At 45.0% G+C, this 20118-nt stretch overlaps 1 protein-coding gene across 5 annotated transcripts in view; it reads left to right on the plus strand.

Moving 5' to 3' along the window:
* CCDC148 (coiled-coil domain containing 148) overlaps positions 1 to 20118 on the plus strand; it is a 1950480-nt gene that overhangs the window by 46218 nt on the left and 1884144 nt on the right. For 3 of the 5 annotated variants that reach the window (XM_069616397.1, XM_069616394.1, XM_069616398.1), the window contains exon 2: positions 8856 to 9137. The exons of the other annotated variants lie outside the window; for them this stretch is intronic. The gene's annotated coding sequence lies outside the window, so the exon portion shown is untranslated. The remainder of the gene's footprint in view (positions 1 to 8855; positions 9138 to 20118) is intronic. 5 annotated transcript variants of the gene reach the window in all.

Raw genomic sequence — 20118 nt, forward strand, 5'->3', positions numbered from 1 at the left:
CTTCTTGCCTCTTGACTTGGGTTTAGGTATTTAGTCATCCTCACTCTTTGCCTTTACTGCCTTCTGGGTTCTTGTTTGATTTACAGGGTTGTGGGTTAGTACTGACTTCTGAGTGGTCTTTCCGGTCCTCGTGAATATGGACATCCAAGTGGTCTTTCCGGTCTTCGTGAGTACTGGCATTCATGTGGTCATTCCGGTCCTTGTGAGTACTGTTTCCAAATTCCTTATCCAGTACCGTCTAGAGTGTCAGCTTACAGATTCTGTCCCTGCTTGCCCTCTACGTGGGCTTAGCGCTGTCAGTATCTGTAATAGCATAGTGGGTAAGGAGTTTGCCGACTTTCCTTTCAGTCATAAGGAGGTTCTAAGTGCTTACCCTACATTCCTTTTCTTAAAGTGGTATACACGAGTCTTGGGTATTGAATGCACGTTGTTATATTCAAGGTTGTTTACTGTGTATTTTGTGCACTTTTCCCCTGCCATATCCATCGCCTTCTTCCTTTCCTGACAGATTGCGATTCAAAATGGTTACCTCAGCTCCCGTGACTAATAGAGCCAAAATATGTTTTATTTTATCATTCAAATACAATGTAAGTGGCACAAAAGGGCGTCTGTCTCTGGGACTGGTTCTCTTTATTAACCGTACCTCAAAGACAGAGCCAGCCCTTCAATCAAAAATGGGCTCTGGGACCTCCCACTTGTCCTTTGCCAAATCAGGGTACACTTTGGCCCGCACTTTGGGCTTCAACACCTCTTCCTCAGATAGTGCAGAAGGCTTAGTTTTGCCTGGCCCCTGCTTCTGCAATTTTTTCCATTTCTCAAGCAGCATAGGTGTAGGTTTACCTTCTATCTCTTCCTTTGGAATTCCCACTTTTAGCAGGTCCACCCACATTTGCCTGCGCGTGATTTCAATTGTGTCAGCTTTCTCTTTAGACTTTGCATTTTTGCCATGCTTTTTCTCGTAGTCATTAGTCGCCGCCACTAGGCGCGCAGCTTTGCGCACATCCAGCCCTTCTAATTGCCCTAGTAGCAGTGCATCCTCACCAATGGCTTTACCTTGCACTGGACCAGCAATGAAAGCAATGCTCCCTTCATATGACCCGGAGCATTCCTCAACAAGCGCGCACGCATTCCAGCTGTAAACATCTCCATGTCAGTCCCTGCAAAATTTGCACTGTACGTTGCGCACTGTAAACCCATCTCTCTAAGCTGATCTGTCGCTTCAGTTAGTGAACCCCAGGGGCCCCACATTTCTTCCATATCGATTGGACTGGCATTCAAATTTATTAAGGCAGTCTGAAGCCAATTAAACAAGGAATGCGAGTCTTGCTGCCCCAGCGCGCCACGCAACATCTGTCCCAGCATTACATTAGTGGTGATTGAACCCATTTTTAATTATTCTTTTCGGGTTAAGAAGATGCCATTGGCACCGGTATCCCACCCTCTCAAAAGCCACTTCAAAATCGGTTCACCTGCTTTCTGTCTAAACAACTTGGCAATATCTAAAAGCTCTGTGTATAAGCACGAACAATCCTAGTATTCTGAATGTTTCCACCGCCAGCTTGGCCTTTTGACTTGTTAGTGATTAACGGCCGCGCTGGATAAACACATTTCTTAGGAGCACATTCCAGCTCCTCTCCCTCAGAACAGTCTAGCTCTGCAAGTCTGACTTCAACAGATTCATCCCAGTCAAATGTCTGTTTGTTTTCGCTATCACTAACCTCCCCAGACCATGAATTTGGGTCCCAAGTATCTTTCCTAATTAATGCCCGAATCCTTATCTTTGACAGATTGCCCCGCCGCTGTGTGTGCTTGTGTGTGGCTACACGCACAGCTAAAGAGGCACACATCCATCTGATCGGCCTGCTTAACGGACGATTCAAGGGTCTCTCTCATGATGATTTGTTGCTCCCGTAGCAGGGAAATCTCATCCTGTAATTTGCGAATCTGAGCATCTTTAAGCAATTCATTCTCATGCAACTTCCTGAGAGCCTGCAGGAATAACCAGCCCACGTTTCCTGCTGCTTTTAGCTCCCTTCTGCATTTCCCGAGCGGTAAACTCTCCAAACACTCACTAATTACTGCCGGGGAAACATCATTTTCAAGCATGTCCCATGCCCTCGGCGCAGAGTACCGATGCAAAATGTCTGCTACACCCGACCAGGCATTTGTTTCCGGCCATCCAGGAATGTGACAGAGTGCACTATCCCCCTCATTGCATTCATCCTTTGCCTGTTTCTTCCAGAATGGCATTGTGCTCGCAAATCCTGCAATCGACTACGCCAAATGTAGTGAAAAGGGGAACCCGCACCTCCCCCCTAGGGCCAGCCCTTGGTGCAATAAATTACTCGTAATCACTCTCCCACACAAGTAAGAATCTATGCGAGGCACAATGAACTCAGTCTGGAAGAAAGCCAATCACACAGAAAATTTAATGCTTGCATTTATTTACTACATACACTAATTATAATCAAGCTGCAGTTTTCACTAATATGGGAATTAAAGTGCAAGCTGAATAATACAGAGTATCAATCACAGATGAATATGCAATTATGGATCTTACGCTCCTAGGAATCGTAGATGCAGGTATGTCCGGCGCCGTTCAGGGACTGGCCTAGTCCCCCGAAGGCCTGAACCCAAAGCGGGAATGTGATGCCAGGAGCCTCTGCCCTCTAGTGCACGGCTGGTTGTCCAGGTGCTGTTTCTCTGTGCGCGAGTCTCACGAACAGCCCAGGAAGAGTCCTCCCCTAACTGGCCCAGGTAAAGTTCTCTTATTAGGGGCTGCACGTCAATCACTATGACGTACCAGATCTTCGAGAATCTTCTATGCTCAACCTTCCAGGCAGCAAAACATGTTTTTCACTGGAAAGTTACTATCAGTCTTGGCTCTCAGGCTCAGTGTACGTTGTTGTGGGAAGCGCCTTTCTACATTCCTGTGTTATCAATGCACCTGACTTCGCAGAGCGCAGAAGAGACTGGCCGTGCCTGCCTCCTACAAGCTGCGCAGGGCTTCATGCAAAACTAAATGTTTATGTCTTGAAGGGCCTTTGCAGTTAACCCTTCGCAAGCATGCTAGCTCACTCAGATCGAGAGGCCTGGCTGGTTCAGCATTTTCCTCCACGCTTCGAATAAGCTCTAAATACACGCAAGATATCTCCTTAGGTTAACGCAAGTGCAGGTTACCGCAAGCGCCTAAAGGCTTTTCATGACATACCTGCAAACTGATAACAGCCTGTAGACCCTTCCTTTCCACTGCTAACTGCATCACTCTCGCTAGAACCCTAATAATGTCTAAGATTGACTATTGTAACACTCTTTATCTTGGAACTAGCCACAGAAACATTAATAAACTCCAGGTAATGCAAAAACAATGCCATTAGGGCTGCCCTTAACATCCTGAGGAAATCACATTTATCTGACACTAGACATAACCTGCACTGGCTACCTATTGACCAAAGAATAGCACTGAAAACACTCACCTTGACTCACAAGTGCCAAGTGAACCGCGCTCCTGAATACCTCTCAAACCTCTTCTTGGCGCACACCTCCACACGACCACTAAGATCCACTCAAACCCATCCGCTGCGCATACCTAGATTTAAACTGCAAAAAGCAGGTGGGGCCAGCTTCCCAGTCTTGGCAGCCAAGTTATGGAATACCCTCCCTACTACAGTAAGAGCTGTGCCTTCCTTCTATTCCTCCAAGCACAAAGTCATAAATTGGCTCTCTAACCAGGATTTAGCTGCGGCTCATTCATAATTGGCCGTTACATTCCCTAACAGCACACTTGTACCACTGTAAGTACTTCATGTAATATGTCTAATGCATCTCTGTGATTGTCGTTTATTTATCTGTAAATCTGTAACTACATAACTGTCTATAATTGCTTGTATGTAACCACCTATGTCACCTGTATGAGCCCAGATGCCCACGGGCCCGGATGCGCTTTACAAATAAAATAAATACAAATACAAATAATTGTTTGAATACCATCCTGCTATATCGCCCCCTCCTCCCCCGCGATACCCCTTAATTTATGGAGGACTTGGCAGCTATTCTATCCTCACTCCATAGACCCAATTCGTCATCTATTGTCTTGGGGGACTTTAATAGGTGGTTTGGCAACAAACTGGATGTAGAGGCTTCTCTCTTAGTCCAATTGTTTGAATCTTACGAATTCACCATAGACCACAGTACGGACCCTACACATAAACTAGGGAATGTTTTAGATTGGGTTACTAGTAGGAATCTGGTCTGACTATTGTTTCGTTGTGTTTCAGTTTACCTTGTCGACTCCCATAGTTCATAAAAAAGAAATCCTCTCTAACCGTCCTAAGGAGAAATTACAAATAAATTCGACAAGAAGATCTAGAATCCTGTTTAGCAATCCTTATGCAAAGTACCTCGGATTCAGACTCCCCTGACAATTTGGTCCTGGAGTACTGTTAGGCAAAATTGTATGCAGTACCCAGTGGGAGACTGCACCAGCCTTGTCCTCTTGGCAATAGTTAACCGAACCTTTGGTATAAGCATGTACTACACAAGTTGGTAGAGTGACTGAGCAGCCAGCCTTATCTCAAGAGGGGTCAATGTGAGCTGTAGGGTTATTACACAGAGATTCACAGTGACAAGTATCCAAATAAACACTTACACTCAAGGTTTCTTGATTAAACAATTATTTATTAATTTAACTGTCAGTTGAATAAGCCTTCTTTAGAAGGGAGCAAAATATGTAACACAATAATATACTTCAAAAAGACCCAATCTCAGTTTCAATAAATCAGCAGATACCCATTTGGGATGGCACACAGATACCTCCTACACCCTCAGGTGACTTAAATAACTAGGACACTGTGGACATTAACAAATCACTGGCACATTTAGAGCAACACTGAGATTAGTGTCAAAAGGAAATAATGAGGGAATAAAACAATGGTTAACAAATATTCTTAAGCAGGTAAGTAGTTTTTTTAACCCTCCAATGCAAAGTAAATTAACCCTTTCCTGGGGGAAAGATAAAGCACACAAGTCAGAGGTAAGAAGAGTCTTTCAGGGATCCCTGGAGAGCCAAAGGTAATTGAACAAAAGTCTAGGTGAGATTAAGCACTTCTTGCAGGTAGGTAAAGGGTACTGCACAATGTTTTAGAAGTCTTTGTAAAAGAATGAAATCATTGTAGGGCCACAAGCTGGGAGGCTTGTGAGGGGCAAAGCTGCAAGCAACTCTGCAAAGGCAACCAAAACAAGTCTCAACTGAGAGCTAGCAAGGCTACACAACAAGAGGCAAGCAACCCCTTAGTTTTACAGTACCTTTGGTTAGAAAAAAGTGGTTCCAGCTGGCTTCTGTTCCTGTGTAGGTCTGCAGATCCTGTTGTTCCTGTGCCTCAGTCATGGGGACAAGAGGGAGGACGTCTGGGGACTCTTGCACTACAAATTGAAGGTCAGCTGCAGCAATGGGCAAACTTCAGATCAGCTGCACTTCACTGTTTCAGCTTCTGACGACTCTCGCAAATAGCACCACTGTGGTTCTCGGATACCTTTTTGGACTTTCCTCGCATCTGGGGTCCAGCACTCTGTTGAGGTGGCTCAGGTAGGTCAATCCTGCTTCATGGGAGTGTTAATGTTTTTAAAGAGGGGTCACACTCCAGACCAGGATGCTTTATACGGGCCAGGGATGCAGCGCACAATCAAAACGTTTTTAAATTTATGAATTTGGATTCAGCTTTGAGAAGGCAGCCAATCCATCTCACACCCCCTCAAACGTACACCCGTGTCACAATGGACCATGAACCAGACCGATGTGTAATGATAGAATATTTATTTATTTTTAATTATGACTAAAATCAAACAAATTCAATATAGTGCAGCAATCACCAGCGTGGTGATTATTACACAATAAAATGATAGAATACACTTAGTTTGACCTTTTCACATAAAATACACAATGCACAATTGAATGAAAGCAAGATTACTTTTGAGCAGTGCTTTAAATGGCACCACAGTTAAGCATTCCCCCGCCAGACTCCCACAAACTCCTGTTCACCACATTTTGTGTGGGTGGAGAGGAGTGGCAAGGAGTCGGGTATACCATGCAAAAATCGGATTGAAAATCTGACCTACAACCCCAGAATGGGAGGCAAGAATCGGATTGAGCTCCCTTGAAAAATGAGCAAAATGGCACTCGTAATTACTGAATGTTGATTTTACATGTGCGGTTGAATGGATAAGGCAAGAATGTGTATGGCGGTATCAAAGAAGCAAGAAAACTCGCAAGCTACAAGGCAATGGGCTAAACAACGGGCATACAGTGTAGAAAATCAACTTTGGATGGAAACAGTGCAGCAAGAATCACACGTGTCAAAATTGCAATTGTTACGTTTCACGGCTTTAAACAGACAAAATCGGAATGCAGTTTTAATGCTGAGGTACAAAGGCACATGGCAAGTATGAAATGAAAGTGAAAGGGTGATTATGAATGGAGGACAGTATGGGATTCTTAAAGGGAAAGGAAAAATTGGCTTTTTCAAATGAAACACTTTCACAGCTCAGTTTTGTTAGAAAAAGGATTTATTCTACTGCAACTATATTTTTAATGCCTGGATTGTTAGACACGGTACGCAAGGAGGTTACTTGCAAGGTCAACCTATTCAAGCCGCGTTCAGCTGTATATGGGAATTAATTAAATTATTCAAAATAGTACTAGGGACTTATAAAGCGGACTGAAATGGTTTGGAAAGTATTTCGCTAACGCATGGAGATTAACACAGATTTTTCTAAAGACAGGATACACAGAGGATTCTAACAATTTTAAGAAGTTACTAGGGTATTTATAGGATTTCTATGGGATTGGACATAATACCAGGTAACAAAGCAAGGGATGCAGTTTTTGGTTACTGGGGAAGGGAAATACTTACAACAAGCACTTGAATTGAATAGTTTGGACAGCCAGCTGGGCCTCGGGACACGGGACAAAGATCTGGTCACTTGGGCAATAGCGGGGCACTCCTCGAGGGACACAGCGGGGCAACCGGAGTCCCGTTTCAGTAGATAGCGGGGCACATCAGCTGGGCAAGACACGTAGCTGGGCAAAGCAGGATAATCCCAAAAGGGTTCAGCAGCCTTCTCCCCTTTTACCCTGAATTATTGGGATTTATGTAGGGTTTACTTCTGGATAAGAGGTTCAGCCTGGGTAAGAGGTTCTGTCTGGATCTGCTATCAGCTACCCCTGGCCTGGCACTGGAATCTTGCAGGGTGAATGTTTGATGTCTGGATCTCTGGATGTTGAGTTGGATTTTTGAATCTTGGATTTTTGAATGTCCTGACTGTCTGTATGTCTCCACCTTATATAGACAGGATGACATCAGATGATTTTTTACTATGTGGGCAGAACTAAGCTAGACATACCTCTAAATCGGATAGGTCAGTCTGTACTGTCGCCGCCTCCCTGTAAGCAGATTGGACTGAAGGAAGTGACTCAGTTTTAGTCTGTGTGTTTTTACAATATGCTTTGTTCTACCAAAGTTACTTTTGCCAAAATCAGTTATGGAGCAAAACACTTATATTTACAAATGTCAACTTCAGGAAAATTAGATAGGCAGATTCCATATTTCACAAGGGACATTTCTGTCCAAATGTCAAGTTTGTGCGATATTGCTTTGTTCTCCTGGCATTCTTTAGTAATTTCTATGAAAACTATTTTATCAAGCATCCTACAAATAGATACACATGAGCCTAACAACATCGGGCATATTTGCATTTAACTTTCATAACCGTGTCATGTACGATTTTCCCAGAAATGTCATTTTACTGGCGTTTGCGTTACCCACCTGCTAGGATGATCCACAATGTCTTATTTTCATGCCACACAAATTTCATTCAAGCTGTCAAAATTTTACATTACTGCTTCTTTAGATTGCGTACATAAATGTCTTCATAGAAAAGTCTCTTGAATCAAGTGGGCTGGCATTGTTTCCAAATATGGGCAGTCTTTCCAAACCCCCCGGCAAGTGTCCTTCCCTAAGCAACTTGCACATGGGGTTGCTATGACTCCCCTTTGATGCTAGGCAGTTTGAAGCTGAGAAGAGGTGTCAGAGGATTTCACACCTCTGTGCCAGGGCAGTCCATTGTCTCATGCTGCAGCAATGCCGCTTCGTCTGGCGAAGTCGCCACATCCCACACCTCAGGGCCATTCATGTTGTATAGGAACTTCCTTTCCCATGGGGCTGTTACATTTCAAAGTGCCTGCCTTGCAAGAATAGGTTTGGCAGCAATTTTCGGGGGCCTAACCATGATGTTGAAGTTCTTTTTGTGGGGAAAAATACAGTACACAGAGTACAATCTATTTATAATTTGGCATCTTTTCTTCCCAACATATGCAGTTTTGTTTCAGGGCATGTCACAATATTATTTCCATTAAGCCGGTACAATCTCCACTCACTGCTTTGCAGAACATTTACTTTCCCTGTTCATTTACAAATGCGATTGTCGTTGCATCTCTATTCTGAACATTTCCATAGCTCTGGTCAATTCCTAACACACAGGAATCTGTTAAAAACAAGGTTTCTTAGAAACTGACATTATCAAAGGGAGAGAGAGAGCTTCTTGTGAGAAAGTTTGCCAGTGTCACTTTGTTGCAAGAGTAAATGCTTCCTGTACGGCCTGGAGTCAATTTCTCTGCTATTTTACAGTTTTTACTTGACACACATGCCATTCAGAGAGGCATGCCCTCCTTTGCTGATGTATAAACTGAAGATAGATGGGCATGGATGTGTCTTATCAGCAACCAAACTGTGTAATGTTGAAAAGATGGAAATAGCATCAGTGCGCAGTCATATCTAAACACAGCACATTTTCCCCTTTAGTGAGAAATCCCGGAATTACCGAGAAGTATACTGTTTACTGGAGCGGACTTTGTTGACAGAGCTTCGTTTTCTGAAAGAAATTCCTCAGCGGGGCTCGTATTGTTGCTGAGCTTCGTCTGCGAGAGGACGTCATTATAAGCAACACGGAAATTGCCTGACCTTCAACTCCTCAGTGATTGGAGTAATCAGCCTTGCCACACCTCCATCTATGCCCCTCACTAGCTTCAAGCGCGCGCACCCGGAAGTACCGAGAAGTATACTGTTTACTGTTAACAGTGAGCGGTGAGTGGCTTCTGGACGTGTCCAGATTATTCAAAACATATTTATTGTTAATTTAACCTGTATCTTTGAGAGAGTTAACATCACGAAGATAGAGGTGGCTACTTTATAAAATCCTCTCCGCATTATATATTTTCTTTAGTTCCAACTTATCTGAAGTCTGAAAGTCTGTGATTATTAGCGAAACAACTGTATTGGTATAGACCATCTATCCTAATGGTTGAACTGTACTCTCTTCGGTCTAATATGCCTAACATCGAAGCATTAACTGATAAACCTTACGATTTTCATACCACTCCTAAGCGTAATATGAATGGCCCTCCCTCCCGCGGGTCCTTACGGGGCTGGTCTTTGTCACATACTAGTGACATTAGGAAGTTTTATTCCGAGAGTTTATCGGGAGTGACTAATGATATGGAAAAAGAGAATGAAATAAGCTGCAAAAATATAACTGATGACCGTCGAGTGATAATGGTAAGCCCTGAAAAGACTGCATTAATAGTCCCTGCGGCGATAGATTTGTGTATGCTGTCTGATTCACTGCTTGCAGCCTTTTCTGAACAAAATCTGCTGGGGGATTTTGCTCTGCCCGCCAATACTAAATCTGTGGCAGAGATTATGATGCATCCTGAGCCAGTGCAACCCCGTGTTAATACAACTTCTGGGGACTTGGCTCAACACAGAAAACGCCAATTGTTATAGATCCACTAGATTGCGACGTTCCAGTTGATCAACATTGTGTAGAAGTTGAGGTAGAACACTTGTCTCAATCTCCTGTGATGTTCACAGAATGTTCTAACGACTCCTCCATCTTATCAATCTCATTTACACAACATTCCCCTAAACACTCTGAACACAGCAAGACAGGCTCTCAATGTTCTCAAAAACCTGTCGCGCTGATCTCAACCGAACTAACTTTACAGGCCATGAACACGGCCTTATTCTCATTAGCGAAACTTTACGAAACGCTTGATGAAAGGCTAATGGATCAAAACATTTTACTTAAAGAATTGCTGGAAAATAAGAATGTGGTGTCTCATTATGTGGAAAATACACTTCCTAAAAATGTAAATCTGCAAACAATATACCCCACTTTATCTACAACTGGAAAGGAAGTGAGTAATAATATGACTGATAACGAATTAAAACAGCAAGAAGCCAACGTGAGCATTGTGCCTGCGAGCGAAGAAAAAGCTAGCTCTGGATGTGTGATTCACGATAAGAGTGTTATTGAAATCATTGATCAACAAAATCCGAAAGCCGAGGAAAAAAATTCAGTAGGAGTTAGAATTATTGAGAAAAAAAATGAGTCTACTTTGCTTTCTTCTGCAAATCATGAAACGTATAATATATCTAGTGTGACAAAAAAAGGAAAGAAACAAATTGCAAATCTGCAATCAGAGAATAAAAAAACTAAGAATCAGAATTTGACGAAAACGCAGAAAAATAAGAACTCGCGACAATTTATAAAACCATTATCCTTACCTGACAAAAGAACTCAAGAAAAAAGTGCAGCAATTGTGCAAAAATATACTGCTATTAACAGAAATAAAGCTAATCTTCCATCCATACAATTGGTCACCAAAGGAGGCAAAAATTCTTTGACTAATGAATTGAGTTATGAACCCCTTGATAATCTGGTAAACGAAGTTACTAAATAGGAACAAATTGCTGATACCTTGAAGACTTTTCCCTCTTTACAATTAACTCAAATAAAAGAGCAGAGTGGTGGTCACGGAAAAAGACACCAAGATACTTCATTTCCAACGTTAGAAGAAAGGCGAGAGGAAATTATGAAGTCGATGGGTATCTTTTTCTCGCGAGACACACAGAGCTCCAAACCAATTACGCCAAGGCCCCTTGAAACTAAGATCCATTCGTTTGGGGAGTACACCCCAAAAATATACGAGACAAAACTATATCAGAACAATATCGGTGCTGGAGTAAAAGCAGGGCCGGAACACGCTAATGCGATGGCGTCACACAAACAACAAGAAAGGAAAATGCCACAGAGAAATAGACACAATAAATGTAATGATTCTACACGTCTGAGCCTTATCTTACAATGTTGAGGCGGCGAATTTGGATTATACGATTTGAATCGATCCTCTGTATTAAACGTTATACAAAGCATTCACATCTTTAAACATTGTTCCAGGAGTCCCGGGCTCACAAGGCAGTGCAGCAGGGCCATCATGCCTTACATTGGAGAGCCACAACCATGGCTTTCCCCCTGCCCCCATCAAGGGGAAGATTTGTGCTATGGAGGGAGTTGTTTCCAGTCACCTGCCAGCAAAATCAAGTGCAAAAAATATAAGTACCAGAATCCTCAGAGATAATTAACTTGTCACACCTGAAACAGAAATGCAGACCCGCCTGAAAAAACAAAGAAACTCAGCCTCCCTGAAGATTGATGAAGTCATGAAAACATGCGTTAGGAGGAGAAGCTAAAGACTGGTAACAGAGCGCATGCCTTCACATCTTTAAACATTACGCAAAGCATACAAGCGCTGCAAGAGACCAAGTCTGATGACTTTGCTCAAATTGAATTCATCAATGACCACGATAGGTCCGTAGTGAAAATTTGGATGTCCTCTGCTATTGTTAAATACTCTATCTGGCAAGCCAGAAACGAAATATATCAATTGGGCTTCTTGTTACATAACCCCACTGCTGTATCAAACATAGATGGTGCCCTTTCTTTGAATGTAGTTAACATATATCCTTCAAGACATGCCAACACACATACGAATAGTACAAACGAAAGGGTACGACTAGCTGATAGACACTTTGATCCAATGACGATAAAGTATTTTACAGCAGGTGACAATCAAACAAAAACGATAACGAGCTTTTCCCAGAATAGAGTGCTTAATGAATGTTAGCTACCCCGTAAAGAAAGTAAGACCCATTTCCAGTTTGCGTCCTGGAACACTAGAGGCCATATGCATCTTACCTCCTCTTCAATGTCTGTTCTAGGTCTATATGACATAATCATGTTACAAGAAATATGGCTTACTTCCCCCCCTGTGTGGGAAAACCATTTTGTTATTCTTGAACCAGCCATCAAATTAGCTAGAGGTCGTCCAAAAGCAGGACTTCTTACAGCTATAAAGCTAACAAGTGGTCTGACAGCTGAAGCATGGGCATCCCCGAACAGTTATATGCAGCTGGTCCGAATTACTTTCAACAATCATGTCATTGCATGTATCAATATATACTGGAACCATATAGACATTTCGGACAACCGTTTTTTTAAAGATCTGACAAAATGTCTAGATAAGATTGACAAAGATCAGCTGGTCAAATTTATAATTATTGCAGGCGACCTAAATATGGACTGCATGAATGAAAAAGGGGGGAAAATGAAAGAGACTAAGAAAAAATGGAAAAATCTGATGAATGAGAGGGGGCTCTCCATGATAAATGGCGCAGTATGTCGAGATATTCCTCCTAAAGCCACATGGCACCAAGGAAATGTTGTTTCTACTATTGATTATGTATACACTAATAGTGAGCTTTTTTCTATGGTCTCCTCCTTTTGAAGTATTGCAACAAATAAAAAGCGATCATAACCTGCTCCATCTCACATGGTCTTGGCCGGGTGAAATTGTTGCCAATTCTAGCTCTAAGTATATAGGTAACCTGGAAGTGTCTACTAAGGGTCATCGCTTCAAATGTTCTTCAGGGAATTTAAATGATCTGCTTGCAGCGGTTTTTTATCTGAAAGACATTTTTCACACTATTCACATGGAGACTATGTGGGAACGCTACAGTTATTTAAAAAAACGTTCAGAACATCTACCCTAGATCAGAGATCTCATTCACACGCATATGACGAAGAGATCAGCAATAGAAAAGCTGACCTCAGAAGGGAGGTACGATATATAATTCAACAGAATTCCAGCAATAGAGTACTATTTTTTTTGATAACATATTTTATTGGTGTTTTTTAAAAAGAGAAAAAGAAAAAAAAAAAAAAAAAAAAAAAGACAAGTAAACAAACAAACAATCAATACATGCGCATTGCTGGTATAGGTCACTGTCTGTCTCCGATTGGTGTACACATAATGTTTCAAGAAAGAACAAAGAACAAATGGGTCAATTTTGTCCGAACACGGGGCAGCGCCTAGCTGCATTATCCTGCGGGCACCATGGGCGTCAGGGGGGGGGTGCCTTTCGATGTGTCCCAATGGCCAATTTGCCTGTGTTAGCCCTCATTGGGCTTCTTCCCATCTCTGCCACACTTTCGGGGCTTTAGCCGGGCATCCTCTGGCTGCGTATACTCTGTATTCCATTGCGATACAAATATTCACATCGGTCCTCCATTGTTCGTAGCTCGGTATTTGGTCCGAGCCCCATTTCTGAGCAATGTTCCTTTTCAAAAGTGCAGTAGTGGTGAACAAAAGCAATTTTTCATATCTAGATAAGTCAATTTCATCATCTATCCCCAACAGTAATAGCTTAGGGTTTCTGGGAATCGTTTTCCCCATAACTCTGGAGAGTTCCACACAACAATCCTCCCAAAGTGGTTGGATGTGCGTGCATTCCCACAGGGTGTGGAAGAAGGTGCCCTCTTCTGTTTTGCATCGCAGGCAGCTCGGGTCTTTGATCTTTCCCCATTTATATAGGGCTACCCTAGGACAGTATACTCTGTGTAGTATCTTTAACTGGATCAATCTAAGCCTCGATGATATTGCTATCTCCCTAGGGAACATCAATGCTATGACCCATTCCTCCGGTACTATGGCCCCCACATCCGACTCCCATTTGGTCCGCAGTGACAGCAGATCTGGTGTGCCAAAGGAACTTATGGCACTGTACAGAACCGATGTCACTTTATGAGTGATTTGTTCCGGGAATACGTTTCTTTCAATGGGGGTGAAGTCTGGTAGAGAGATCACTTTGGGGAGGATGTTCTGTAGTGCGTGTTGTAGTTGGGCATAGTGGTAGTGTTCAGTTTGGGGAAGTCCAAATCGGAGCGCCAACTCCGCAAAAGGAACCATGGTGTTATCTTTCACAAGGTCTCCCAGTGTGAGTGATCCATGCCGAGACCAGTTCGGCCATCTGGGGAGCGTGTGTGCACTGGGGAGGTTCCTATTATTCCACAGAGGTTGCGCCTGTGATAGTTTGTCGCCCCATCCCACAAATTTGTGTGCATCTATCCAGATTTGTGTTATCTGTGCTCGCATGTTGGGGGTGGCCGCGCGGTCTCTTTTCTTGTAGAGATATAGCATAATGGGTTTCCCGGGAATGTCGGGTTCTAGAGATCTGTTATGTGGTGCGCCGGTGTCGCCGTGTAGTTGGTCATTCACTTTCATCAATTGACTGGCCCAATAATACGTTTGCATTCGGGGTAGTCCTATTCCACCCTCTCATATGGATCTTTGGAGTGTGGCGAGAGCTATACGTGGGTGGCCGTCATTCCATAGTAGTCTACGAAGTGTCTGATCTATTTTCTTGAATATGTTTGGAGGAATGTATAGGGGGGCGTTCTGTAATATGTACAGGAGTCGAGGCAAGGTCATCATTTTAAAGAGCGCAGCTCTACCCAGTAATGTCAGAGGAAGGGATGACCAGTGACGGGTGTCCTCTGCAAATCTTGTCATGACTGGGTACAAATTTCTGGGAACATAATCAGTCAGATTATTCGTTATTAATATACCTAAGTATTTGAATTGTTCCCTTTCTACCTGGTAGGGACATTGGGGCGGGATTGATTCTTCCTCTTGTCTAAGCGGGAACAGGGTAGATTTGGCCCAGTTTACTCTCAGGCCACTAAAAGAGCCGTATTTCTGGAGTAGATCAGTCACTATGGGGCAGGATCTGACCGGGTCCTGTAAGTATACCAACAGGTCGTCTGCATATAGGGACACTTTGTCCTCCCAGGCTTCAGACCATCGGAATCCCTTCCATGTTTCGTTAGTTCTTAACAGTATTGCGAGCGGTTCAATTGCTATTGCAAATATCATGGCCGACAAAGGGCATCCTTGTCTGGTCCCTGTGCCAATTTCAAAGGGGTCTGATACTTGACCATTCACTTTCGTGACAGCTAATGGAGAATTATACAGTAATTTAACCCAACTCACGAACTGGGGCCCAAATCCCATTCTATGCATTATTTCCCAGATCGCATCCCATCTAATAGAATCGAAGGCCTTCTCGAAGTCTACTGCCAGCAGGGCCAGAGGGCTTCGGATAGTGGTCGCATTTTCCATTGCAGTGAATAATCGGTGTATATTCATCCGCGTGGATCTTTGCGGCATAAAACCACACTGATCCGGGTGGATCAAGGAGGGTATGACTTGCTGGAGTCTATTGGCTAATGTTTTCGCTAGGATTTTGGTTTCAGTATTGATGAGGGAAATCGGTCTATACGAGCTGCAGCAGTCTGGGGGTTTATCCACCTTAGGTATGACCACTATAGTGGCCTGTCTCAGGTCCTGTGGGAGGGACCCTCTGCTGCGGGAGGTTTCATACATTTTCAGTAAGTGTGGTGTGATTAAGCTTGTGCCCATTTTCTTCCACACCTCAACGGGAAAGCCGTTGGGTCCCGGGGTTTTCCCGGGTTGGAGGTTCGCTATGGCTGCAGACAGTTCATCCTCTGTTATATCGGTTTCTAGCAGGGCTCTTTGTTCGGGCGTCAAGGAGGGAAGGGTGATTCCAGAGATGGCCGTGGTGTCAATGGGGGAGGTTGGTGCTCCATAAAGCTCCTTATAATAGGCTGCGAACCCTTCCGCTATGTCGCGGTCCGCTGTTGTTAGTGTATTCCCCTGTGATCTAATTGCTCTAACATGTCGGAGCCCCTCGTCTCGCTTCTCCAGCCATGCCAATATTTTGCCTGCCTTATCCCCGGTTTCGTATACTCTGGCACGCATCGCTGCGTGTGCCTGTCTGGCATTGTCCAGGGCTACGTTTTGGAATTGTTTTTGTGCTAATTGTAACTCGCGATGAGATTCTGGGAGGTCCTTGGATAGATGAGCCACCTCTGCCTCCTGCACGCGCACTTCGGCCGCCCGGATCGCTGCTACCTGTTTTCTCTTGTGGGCTGCGATCTGGGATATGAGTTCCCCCCTCAGTACTGGCTTGTATGCCTCCCACAGTGTTACAGGGCTATCCACGGAGGTTCTGTTCAATTCAAAGTATGATTCTGTCGCATTTTTAATATGCTCCACCAAGTCGGGGAAGCCTAGATAATAATTATTTAACCTCCATGCGGGTGGGGGGACCGGCCTGTGGGTATTAAGCTCTAGTACGAGCGGTGAATGGTCCGATATGCCTCTGGGTAGGAGGTGTGCATCGGTTGCTAGATGTAATTCGGAAGTCGGGACAAAAAAGTAATCAAGTCTGGATAGTGAGGCGTGTGCACCGGAGAGAAACGAGTATTCTCTTGTGCCGGGGTGTAAGTGTCTCCACACATCTTTCAGGCCCATTGCGTCGACGAATGTGGCTAATTTAGTATGCGCAGCTGGGTTTCTAGAACGGATGTGCGTACGGTCGAGTTCCAGGTTCATGACTTCGTTAAAATCTCCCCCCACTACTACCAAGTTCGAGGAATCCGCCGCTAACATAGGTGTTATATCGTTAATTAGTGCGGTGAGTAAGGTTGGTGGTGCGTATACAGCTAGCATGGATATGGACCGCTCCCAAAGAGTCGCGGTTATGTAAACAAATCTACCTCCCGTGTCCTGTGTGACAGATAGGAGATTCAATGGTAGTCGCTTGTGTACCAGGATCAGTACTCCCCTGGCTCCCATGGAGAAACCCGAGTGTAACGCAATGCGGTAATTGGTTCGCTTAAAGAGGTTACAGTTCGTACCCGCCAGGTGCGTTTCGGTTAGGAAAACCACATCGGGCGCATGACGGTTCAGATATTGTAGTACAAGGCGCCTCTTGATACTGGTGCCCCAGCCCGTTCACGTTCCAGGTCATTATCTTAATGGACCTGGTCTTGCTTACAATGGCGTGTTCTGTCATGGTGGTCGGGAGTTGGGCATACCGGGTAATGCTGTGTGTGTCCTCGGATTGTAACCCCTGTCCACCCCACGGGAGCCAGGTTCCAGCCCATTGCGCGCATTGATTCTAAAACAGTAAACTAGACAAACAAACTCTGTCATGAAAACAAACTCCCTTGCCCCCTCCCTATACTCCACCCCAACTAGAAGTATCTGTCGCCCGAACATTAGGCCGAGCTTGACTGGGGTCTGCTCGGACTGAAAAGTTAATCAGTACATTTGGTATAACTAGTTTGTGTGTCTCTCGCTGTTACTTGACACTAGTTCTTTCACCTCTGTCAGGGGGGGGCCCCACTTGGGCCGCCATTTCTTTATTCTGCGGGGGAGGTCTGACGGTGCGTTGCCAACGGGCATCTCAACTTGAAGTCCCTTGCAGATGTTGGCGGTTTGTTGGTGTCAATCTGTGCGTGCCCGCCTCAGTCGGCTCCTCTTGGCGGTAGTTCATCCTGATCTTGCAGTAGCTGTGCATTCGGGGGTCTGTCTGGGCGCGGTCTATTTCGTTCACGTTCCCTTCTATTTGTAGGGCCCCAATCTCCCTCCAGGTTGTTTTCTGCCCAGTTCCATGCATCTTTTGGATCATTAAAGTGCACTGTTGTGCCATTGTGGTAAATTTTCAACTGTGCCGGGAACAGGAGGCCATATTTGACGTTCTGGGTTTGTAGCTTTTTCTTGAGCTGGTCAAAGGATTGGCATGCTCTTTGTACTTCCCTGGTGAAGTCCGGGAAGAAGGCGATTTTGGCGCCGTTATAGGTCATGAAACCTTTGGATCTAGCCATCTGCAGTACCGTGTCTCGGTCCCTGTAATTTAGGATTTTGGCGATCACTGTGCGGGGTGGGGCCCCAGGCGTTGGTCTGCCTGTTGGGACTCGATGTGCACGTTCAATAGAGAAGAGTTTTGAGAATTTCTTTGGGGCATATAGATCCTTGAGCAGTTGTTCCATGGAGGGGCCTTCACTTTTCTCAGGTAGTCCCAGGATTCGTATATTATTTCGCCTAGAGCGTCCCTCCCCCTCCTCCACTCGTTCCTCTAGAGTTTTAACACGTTGCATTACTCTGGTCATCTGTTGACTCATGTTACGGAGGCCATCTTCCGTGTTGGATATGCGGGTTTCCGCCTCTCCCGTGCGAGACGTGAGTTTCTGCAAATCATGGCGTAGGAGGGACACTTCTGTGCTGATGCCATCCATTTTAATCTCCATAGCCGTTCTGGAATTGGCTATGGCATTCATAATGTCTTTGAGAGAGGGTTCGGGTTCCTCATCTTCAGGAGCTGCCTGTGTCGGCTCCAAGGCCAGTGTGGGCACTGCGTATTGCTCCATTTTGCTTTGTGTCGTGCCTCTTCTGCCCTTATCTTTACCCATACCCTCTTCCACTTTCAGGGGTTTCCTGATCCTAAAAGTGTTGTACGTGAGACACGGATTGAACACTTGGGCTGTTGGTCGAGGAAAGGGGCTATTTGCATTCAGAGTGTTGGGTTGTTGAGAGGGGGTGGGCGGGTGGGGCGGCTCCCCCTCTCCGACCCCTACCTCCCGTTCCCCTCCGCGGGACCGTCCACCCACACTCCGGGTTTCCCGCGCCTCCCTGTATGCAGAGTAATGCTAGTCCTCTTCAGCTTGATTCTGTGTATCTGGATGGTTTCCCAAGACTTGCCGTGTGGGATTACCTCTGTGTTTTGCCGCACTCCCAGCGAGGGTCTTAAGGCTGCAGCGGTGATTTCGTGCACCGCAATGATCGGGGGGGATTTACTGGGAGCGGGCGGGCGGGAAGGCCGGGAGCAGGAAGGGACCGGTCGCAACCACCGCCTCCCGCCCACCTTTCTCCTCACCGTTTTGCGTATCTGGCTTCGCCGTCCCTCCCGCCGTTGCCGGATTCCTGTTGCTCTGGAGTGGCAGGCGCTCAACGTGGAGTGGAGCGGAGCGCCCGCGGCTGGACGGCACGCCTGGGGACGGGGACGATGCCGGCGATCTTGTGTATGGAGTCGTCAGGGGGCAGTGCGCCGGGCCGCCCGCACAGTGCCAGTGTCCTCACGTCTCGAGGCGGGGTCGCGGCCTTCCCGTTAGGTGTTTGTACCTCCCGTAGGCCGCTGTTCTTCGTTCTGGATGTGAATGGCGAGTTATTCCAAGTCGCCGTCGGCCACCTTGGATCGTGTTCGGCGGCCGTCACACTCTCTCACCTTCCGCCGCAGTTATCTCCGCTTTCGGTCTCCGTTTTTGTTTTGGAGTAGCAGCGATGCGTTCTGCTGTCTTTCCGCCAACTTTTTGTAGTTTTGCAGGGGTGCTGCGAGTCAGATTCCCCCAGGATTTAACAGGATATTTGGCGGCACCAGGAGCTCAGCGGGCACACGTCTACATCGGCTGCTCGCTGGCCACGCCCCCCAGCAATAGAGTACTATTGATAGCTAGATACAAAAATTGGATAAAGCAGCGAAAAGCGAAAATGATATTACAAGATGCTCAATCTATGCTTTATTCAATAGTATCTAAGAACTCGGCCTTAGTATGGGGCCTAATTAAAACTATCTATGGAAGCAAACAATCTATAAAACAAATAAACGTGGCCCCTGAGGAAATATGGGCGCAGTATTATAATTCATTGTATGCTGAAACCCACTTTCCGGTAAGACAACTTGAGCATAGTTATAATGGGAAACAAGAATTGACCTATGATAATTTGGATATCGAAATGTATATTAAAAAACTAAGCAAGTCGAAAGCCCCTGGACCAGATGGTCTTTCCAATGTTATGCTAAGGACAAATCCTGATATATGGGCCGCTATTCTGGGAGTCATATTTAATCAAGTAATCATCAGCAAAAAAATTCCAGCTTCTTGGCAAAAGTCAATTATTGTCCCAATCTACAAAAAAGGGGACAGATTGAACCCAAAAAATTACAGACCCATTGCGCTTCTTGATGCGCCAGGAAAAATCTTTGCACGCTTGGCACTGAGAGATTTTAACAAATGGACTAA

The sequence above is a fragment of the Ambystoma mexicanum genome, chromosome 9, assembly GCF_040938575.1.
Source record: "Ambystoma mexicanum isolate Mex_15411 chromosome 9, UKY_AmexF1_1, whole genome shotgun sequence".
NCBI classification, from domain to species: Eukaryota; Metazoa; Chordata; class Amphibia; order Caudata; family Ambystomatidae; genus Ambystoma; species Ambystoma mexicanum.